Source organism: Pinus tabuliformis, chromosome 7 (genome assembly GCF_031772625.1).
Source record: "Pinus tabuliformis cultivar Carrire ecotype Pingquan chromosome 7, CPIR1, whole genome shotgun sequence".
Taxonomy (NCBI): Eukaryota; Viridiplantae; Streptophyta; class Pinopsida; order Pinales; family Pinaceae; genus Pinus; species Pinus tabuliformis.
In genome coordinates this window covers 1139817186-1139825927 of record NC_142293.1, presented here as the reverse complement: position 1 = coordinate 1139825927, position 8742 = coordinate 1139817186, and the positions used below count along the sequence as shown (strand labels likewise).

The 8742-nt window shown below is 40.0% G+C and overlaps 2 pseudogenes; both read left to right on the top strand.

The window, feature by feature from the left end:
- Positions 1-1868: 1868 nt before the first annotated feature.
- LOC149251534 (uncharacterized) lies at positions 1869-3879 on the top strand (annotated as a pseudogene).
- A 3306-nt stretch (positions 3880-7185) lies between these two features.
- Positions 7186-8504, top strand: LOC149251533 (uncharacterized; annotated as a pseudogene).
- The last annotated feature ends 238 nt before the right edge of the window (positions 8505-8742 follow it).

Here is an 8742-nt window from a genome sequence, read left to right as displayed (position 1 = left end):
CAACTATCACTCTATCTCACACCTCCCCTCAGGAAGACAGATCTGCCCTTCAGTATTTCCCATACCAACTACATCCTCTGGCAAATGGCCTAAAATATTTGGGGTTTTGGATCAAACCACACAGCTACAGGATTGCATACTGGATGTAGTTGGTGATCAAAATAAAAAAGAGATTGACAAGTTGGTACCATAGATTCCTATCTAGAGCTAGATGCCTTATCCTCATCAAATCTGTTCTGAAGGCCACACCTGTGTACTGGATGTCACTGGCCTGGATCCCTCGGGGAATTCTTGCTCGCATCCAGAGGATATGCTGCAGATACCTCTGGAATGGACAAAAAGAAGGGAAATTTTTTGCTTGGGTTGGCTGGAAAAATATAGCTCTACCAAAAAGATGGGGTGGATGGGGCATAAAGGATCTGGCTGTCTTTGCACAAGCATTAGCAGCAAAGATGGGCTTGACTCTCCTCACTGCACAAAATCTCTGGACTACTGTCACATACCACAAATATGTCTGGCCTCAACAAATAATGGATTGGGTCCGAATGCTAGTCTGGCCGCGCACTGGAATTTCTATTGTTTGGAAGGCGATACTGCAATCTATGCCATTTATCAGAGCAGGCCTAGCATGGAGAATTAATGATGGCAATCAGGTGTGCATTGGTATGGACCCTTGGATCAGGGGAGGAAACATATATCAACTCCCTCCAGACCTAATACACCATTTACATCAAAGGGACATCAAGGTGGTTGCACAGATAACAGACATGGAACAAAGTTTTTTATTCAAGCAAGATTGGTTACTGGCTCACCATATTGGCATCCCTGAACAATGGCAACAATCTTGGGAAGGATATTTAAATGCACTGACTGAAGCGCATGTTCATATCAAAGAGGGCCAAGATGAACTTATTTGGACCCTAATAAAACATGGCAAATACACCCCGAAAATTGGCTACCTCTCTCTTCTAATGGATCACAAACCAGTGGAATTACAGGACTGGTGGCACCATCTATGGAAAATGAAAGCACCTCCTCGGGCTCGACTGTTTATGTGGAGTGTACTAAACAAAAAAATGCCCACGAGAGAATATCTCACCCACAAATCTATCTATGGGCCGCACTGGTGTGTACCGTGCAAGCATGAATCTGAAACAAATGAGCATTTGTTCCTACATTTCCTTGCTGCTGCTCATATGTGGCAATTGACTATTCATACTCTATCCATCCAAGAAAGGTGGCAGGGATGCTCTATCAAACAAGCCTCGAACTTCTGGTTTGTTGCTTACCATGGCACTAAAAAAATATTTTTAACCCTACTCCTGTGTTGGACCATTTGGCTTACCCGCAATAATACCATATTCAATGGAGCTGTGGCCCGATGGCCTCTCATCATTGCAAGGGCAGTGGCAGCGGTTAGAGTCAGTCCTTTGGCCTTCCTTCAGTGATCAAAATGGGCCTCTTATTATGTCTATTTTGTTAGATGTTTTTCACATGATCTTCAGCACAAAACATGTCATAAGCATGTTTATCAAGAGTAGCTCGGAAAAATATTTCCAGCGGTATATCACACTCCCAAAACCGGCTCCCGGATCAAAAGATATGACTGAATGAATGGTTGACTCAAAGGCCTCCTATGTAGCAGTTCAGGTATTGAATGATCCAGAGGAAGCTAGGAGATGTCAGTGGCTGGTCTTGTGGCTGGATTGTGATAGAGAAGAAGAGAACATAGCATTTGAGGTCTATTACCGTGCTGCTAATCCTCATCTCAACATATGGCGAGCTCATTTCTCTGCTTTGATTGAAAGAGATATCCTGTGCAGAGGGCACTGTACATTGCTGACAGTGATATTGCAGTTGAAAGAAAATAATGGAGAAAATTTCAATAGGTAGTGAAGTAGGAGGTGCAGGTGGTGCATTGTCTTATCAAGCCCTAAAGCGCTTGGATCAATTGTGGCTTGCAATTTGCACGAAAACAATAGATGCCAGTGCACCAATAGAAGTGGTCAAATGTCTATTAGGTTCCTACTTAGGAACTGGACCAAATCCTAGAACATCAAAATTATTTGATGTAATTATTTGTGGTGGTAACTTGGTCATATTTGTTGCCATGGCTTTAAGCTTAAGAGGGCTTCATGTAGGTGTTATTGAGAAAAGTACACTGAAAGGGAGAGTGCAAGAGTGGAATATATCGAAGAAAGAGCTCATGGAACTTGTAAAGATTGGAATAGTATTAGAAGATGACATTGGGAAGGTCATTATAGCAAATTTTAACCCAAACAGGTGTGGTTTCAAGGGAAGAGGTGAAGTTTGGGTAGAGGACATTCTAAATCTTGGGGTCTCACAGATACAACTTATTGATCTTGTTAAACAATGTTTTCTAAGTTCAAGGGGCATGCTTTTTGAAGGTCATGGGGTTTCAAATATTTGCGTATATGATGATGTTGTGGTGATTAAACTTGATAATGGGGAGGCTTTAGATGCACGCCTTATTGTTGATGCAATGGGAAATTCCCCCCCTATAGTAAGGCATATAAGGCCCAAACAAAAGCCTGATGAATTGCCTTGTTGTTGGTTCTTGTGGTCATGGTTACAAAGAAAATTCTACAAGTGATATAATCTATACAAACTCTCCTACAATGAAAGTCAGTGAATCAAGGTTTCAATAATTTTGGGAGGCATTTCCAGTAGGTTCTGTTCCTAGAGACTGCACTATATATTTTTTTACCTATGTGGATGCACAACCAAATCGTTATTCACTAGAGAAAATGTTGGAGGCTTACTCGGACTTGATGCCTAATTATCAGGGTGTTAGACTTGATGATTTGGAGATATTACGAGTTGCCTTTGCAATTTTCCCAACATATCATGACAGTCCATTGCCAGCAGCTTTTGATCACATTTTACAGGTTGATGATGCCAATTGAATACAATCTCCTGTATCTTTTCGTGGATTTGGAAGCATTTCACAACACCTTGGCAGATTATCAACTGGAATTCATGAGGCAATCACTGCAAATTTGCTTGATTCGTATAATTTATCTCTGCTCAATCCTTATATGCCCAATCTAAGTGCGGCGCTGCGCATAGCCCTGTGGCACTGTGCTTCTAGAAGTGTGGCATTGCGCGTAGCCCGTTCGCGCTACGCGTAGGACTCAACACACTTTCTGAGTCCAGGTGACAGGTTGATTCATGTTTACCATTTTAACAAGGATTCATCACAAAACCAGATGATCCAGAACTTTGGAGAACCTTTCTTCTTGTTATTCATGAGGGTGAGATCTTATCAGAGGTTAAAGAACGAATCAAGAAGAAATTGCAGGTCCCCGATGAAGAATTTGCTAAGTGGAAGTTTGCATCCCTTTCCTTGGGTCGTCTTGAGTACCTTCAAGATACAAACATTGTATATCATCATTTTTAGAGATGAGATGTTTATGGTGCTTGGGAGTAGTACCTTCGGTTGGAGCATTCTGACAATACATTGAAGAGAATTCACCAAGTCAGCCAGAACTGCCATTCACTTGAGAGATTGTGAAAAAATGGGTCAAGCAATTGACCAGGGAAAAAGGTTACATTGAATAGATGGTAGAAGAATCAAATGCAAAAGTGTTTAATTTGATTCTTACCACTTGGGGGTTCATGGTCTGGGTGCTGACATTGACACGTTGTGTGTTGGGCCTGGGTATGCAGATCGGGAGGAATATTTTTTTCGTTCTTCTTCATGACATGTTGACTGAGATGCCTGAAGTTACAGAACTAAATCGTGTTCCAGATGCTCATGTACCTATTACGAAATTTAAGCTCAGAGGGATATCTATTGATTTGCTTTATGCTAGTGTTGCTCTCCGTAATGTTCCTGATGACCTAGACATTTCATAGGAATCAGTGTTGTACAATGTGGATAAACAAATTGTGAGAAGTTTGAATGGTTGCCGAGTGAATGAACAGATTCTACGTCTTGTTCCTATGTATAGCATTTTCGCACCACACTCAGATGCATGAAGTTCTAGGCTAAAAGACATGGTGCATACTCAAACGATTTTTAGGTGGTGTAAATTGGGCATTGTTAGTTGTTCGGGTTTGTCAGCTTTATCCTAACGCAGTTCCTAGCATTTTGGTATCTCGTTTCTTTTGTGTTTATACTTAGTGGCGATGGCCAAATCTTGTGATGCTTTGTTTAATAACAAAGAGGAATTAGGATTTCCAGTTTGGGATCCCCGAAAAAACCCCGGGATCAAACTCATCATATGCCCATCATAACACTTGCATATCCAGGCATGAACTCCAGTTACAAGTGACAAAGATCAAGTTGCAAAAAACTTCAATATGTGGCAGTATTCAAATCATTTAATAAAAAGATGGCAAATGTTTTAGCCATGAAATCAGTAGCCTGAGTTTTTGAAGGGGATGGCAGCATTCAAATATTCCAACGGACAGGTGGCAGAGTCTATGGGCTTAAAATCGATAGTTGTTAAAAACTTCCAGATTTCCAGCGATGACACTTTCAACAGTTCTAGTTCAAAAAATTGCAGCAAATCTATTTTGATGAGATCTAATTAAATTATTTAGTTATGATTAATTATTTAGTTATGCTTTTAATTTATGTAATTTGACCGGATCACATATTTGGTTTTCTTTTTTATTTTTATTATTTTGATTCCTATGTTTTGGAAATCATAATTAATATGTAATATTATAAATAGGATTAGTTTTAATATGTAAGGGTTTGATTTTGGCAGTAGAGAGGCATTTGGATTGTGTAAAATTTCTCTGAATATTATTTTAATAAAGCAGTTATCTGCCCTTTGGACCTGGGATCCATCACAGTGCTTAAATGTCCAGTATGTTTTTCTCATAAATTCATTTACACATTATGTTTTTCTACCTTGTTACAGCATTATCTAAGAGATGTGTTAGGAATCCATCCCCTATGATGCTCCTTTCATGATGATTTTGTTGTTAGATGTAATGGTTGTCTTTGCAGAATTCATCCTTTGCTAGATGCTCTGTTGAGCAACCTCGTGATTCTCTTTCATCTAAAGTTGCTACTGCAGATCCATCCCTTGTTTGATGCCTGCAGGGCAGCGGGCTTTCTCCCCTATTCTTCTCACATTCACAATCTTTATTTAGCTGAACATGGCACTTACTTTGCCCCAAGTTTGCCAGCAGAAACTGGCATCGACTCCATAGCCCAATCATCCTTTCTCTTGCTATTTTGACCCAAAACTTTTCAAACAAATTCCCATACTCCATAGCTAGCATAAAATTTCATTTATTACAGCCACGTTTTGTTGGCAAAGAGAGAGCCCTCTGTGGTCTGGCAGGACTAGATGCTAAATCAAAAGCTTGGTTTGTGGTGACCTCGAAATTGCCTTTTCTCAACCTTTAGGTACATTATGAGTGCTAACATATTGGTGCCGTTGCTGGGGACGACGTGACAGATCTTCTCTGGGAAAGATCGTTTAAGTTGCAGATCTGGTTGCTGATGGTGGGCAGCGATCAGACACATATGAAGGCTGAAACATCCGCTTGGCGACTCCACTGTTCGAAATCCCGAGTTTCAAAGTATTGATGGTGGATCCACTAGCTAAATGAAGGACTCAGATGTTGCTTCTACTTGTTCAAGGTATTCATGTATCGATTTTTCTAATCTTCCTGGTTTTCCTAATCAATTACCGAAGGATGCATATATTTTGAGCAATGGCCCTAAATTCAATGGGGAAGATCTGACTTTGACTCTTGAACATGTTGCAAATTTCAAAACATTTATAGAATCTCTTAGAGTAAAAAAAGAGGATGTGTTTATCATATTGTTCTATGATTCATTTCAAGGGAAATGTAGACAATGGATCAAAAGTTTTCCTATCAAATCTATTAGGTCATTTGCAGATTTTTGGCATATCTTTCTTGAAACATGGATGGAGAAAGAAGAAGAATTCAAAATAGAGGTGCCCTCTATTCAAGTATTTATAGAATGGGAAGATATGTGCATGAATAATGAGGCAAATGAGCACTTTGCTTCATCTCTTTCTTCTTATCTGAAATCCTGTCGATGTAGCCATGAAGTTAAGCTCAAGTTTTTGCAAGAGTTTGCCATCAAAATTGAAGAAGATCTAACTGAATTGGAGACCCAAATACAATCCCAGGATCTAGATTGTCAAGTGCCATTCTTTGGGGACCTTTTCCAGCAGAGGGAAGGAAAGGTAAGGCTGCCCTTGGATGTTTGCTTTAATAATTTGTAGCTGGAAGCATGTATTGAGGAGTTGGGGTAGCAAACAGAGTCTAGTTTCTTTGATCCTATTACAGTGTACATGGAGTATTTTTTTAGTTTGAATGATAAGTCAGATTGTCTTTCACATAGCCAGACCCATTTTCTGCATGTATGGCTGTCATCATTTCCAGTTGTGTCCTGGTTCAAGCACTTCCAAGCAACATCCTTGTCATAGTTACTTGATTGGTTGATCTAGCATTACAACATCACTTGATATATTGATTTTGCATCAGAGTAGGGTAGTTTTGTAAATAAATAAGCTGCCCAAGGTAGCATTTCAATTTCCGGTATTTGTTTATGTACAGGTTGCAGTATGTATATGTTTTTGGATTGGTATGAGTTGTTTTGAGTTTGCAGCTATTTGACCGTATTGCCCAATGGATGAGGCACTAATTTGCATGTTCCCAGAGATCTACGGTTCTTGGCACCTCCAAGGAGCTACCATCCTAGATGGCGCCACTGTTAGAGTTAGTCCTTTGGCCTTCCTTCAGTGATCAAAATGGGCCTCTTATTATGTCTATTTTGTTAGATGTTTTGCACATGATCTTTAGCACAAAACATGTCATAAGCATGTTTATCAGGAGAAGCTTGGAAAAAGCTTTCCAGTAGTATATCACACTCCCAAAACCGGCTCCCGGATCAAAAGATACGACTGAATGAATGGTTGACTCAAAGGCTTCCCGTGCAGCAGTTCAGGTATTGAATGATCCAGAGGAAGCTAGGAGATGTTAGTGGCTGGTCTTGTGGCTAGATTGTGATAGAGAAGAAGAGAACATAGCATTTGAGGTTTATTACCTTGTTGCTGATCCTCATCTCAACATATGGTGAGGTTGTTTCTCTGCTTTGATTGAAAGAGATATCTTGTGCAGAGGGTACTATACATTGCTGACAGTGATATTGCGGTTGAAAGAAAATAATGGAGAAAATTTCAATAGGTAGTGAAGTAGGAGGTGTAGGTGGTGCATTGTCTTATCAAGCCCTAAAGCGCTTGGATCAATTGTGGCTTGCAATTCGCACGAAAACAACAGATGCCAGTGCACCAATAGAAGTGGTCAAATGTCTGTCAAGTTCCTACTTGGGAATTGGACCAAATCCTAGAACATCAAAATTAGTTGATGTAATTATTTATGGTGGTACCTTGGGCATATTTATTGCCATGGCTTTAAGCTTAAGAGGGCTTCATGTAGGTGTTATTTAGAAAAGTACAATGAAAGGGAGAGTGCAGGAGTGGAATATATTGAAGAAAGAGCTCATGGAACTTGTAAAGATGGGAATATTATCAGAAGACGACATTGGAAAGGTCATTACAGCAACTTTTAACCCAAACAGATGTGTTTTCAATGGCAGAGGTGAAGTTTGGGTAGAGGACATTCTAAATCTTAGGGTCTCGCCGATACAACTTATTGATCTTGTTAAACAACGTTTTCTAAGTTCAGGGGACATGCTTTTTGAAGGTCATGGGGTTTCAAATATTTGCGTATATGATGATGCTGTTGTGATTAAACTTGATAATGGGGAGGCTTTAGATGCACGCCTTATTGTTGATGCAATGGGAAATTTTTCCCCTATAGTAAGGTAGATAAGATCCGAACAAAAGCCTGATGGAGTTTGCCTTGTTGTTGGTTCTTGTGGTCGTGGTTACAAAGAAAATTCTACAGGTGATATAATCTATACAAACTCACCTGCAATAAAAGTCAGTGAATCAAGGCTTCAATACTTTTCGGAACCATTTCCAGCAGGTTCTGGTCCTAGAGACCGCACTATATATTTGTTTACCTATGTGGATGCACAACCAAATCATCTTTCACTAGAGAAACATCCACAACCAAATCATCTTTCACTAGAGAAAATGTTGGAGGCTTACTGGGACTTGATGCCTAATTATCAGGGTGTTAGACTTGATCATTTGGAGATATTACGAGTTGTCTTTGCAATTTTCCCAACATATCGTGACAGTCCATTACCAGCAGCTTTTGATCGCATTTTACAGGTTGATGATGGCAGCGAAATACAATCTCCTGTATCTTTGGGTGGATTTGGAAGCATTTCACGACACCTTGGCAGATTATCAACTGGAATTCATGAGGCAATCACTGCAAATTTGCTTGATTCGTATAATTTATCTCTGCTCAATCCTTATATGCCCAATCTAAGTGCGGCGCTACACGTAGCCCTATGGCGTTGTGCTTCTGGAAGTGTGACACTGGGCGTAGCCCTTTCGTGCTGCGCGTAGGACTCACCACACTTTCTAAGTCCAGGTGGCAAGTTGATTCATGTTTACCATTTTAACAAGGATTCGTCACAAAACCATATGATCCAAAACTTTGGAGAACCTTTCTTTTTGTTATTCTTGAGGGTGAGATCTTATCAGAGGTTAAAGAATGAATCAAGAAAAAATTGCAGGTCCCCGATGAAGAATTTGCTAAGTGGAAGTTCGCATTCCTTTCCTTGGGTCGTCCTGAGTACCTTCA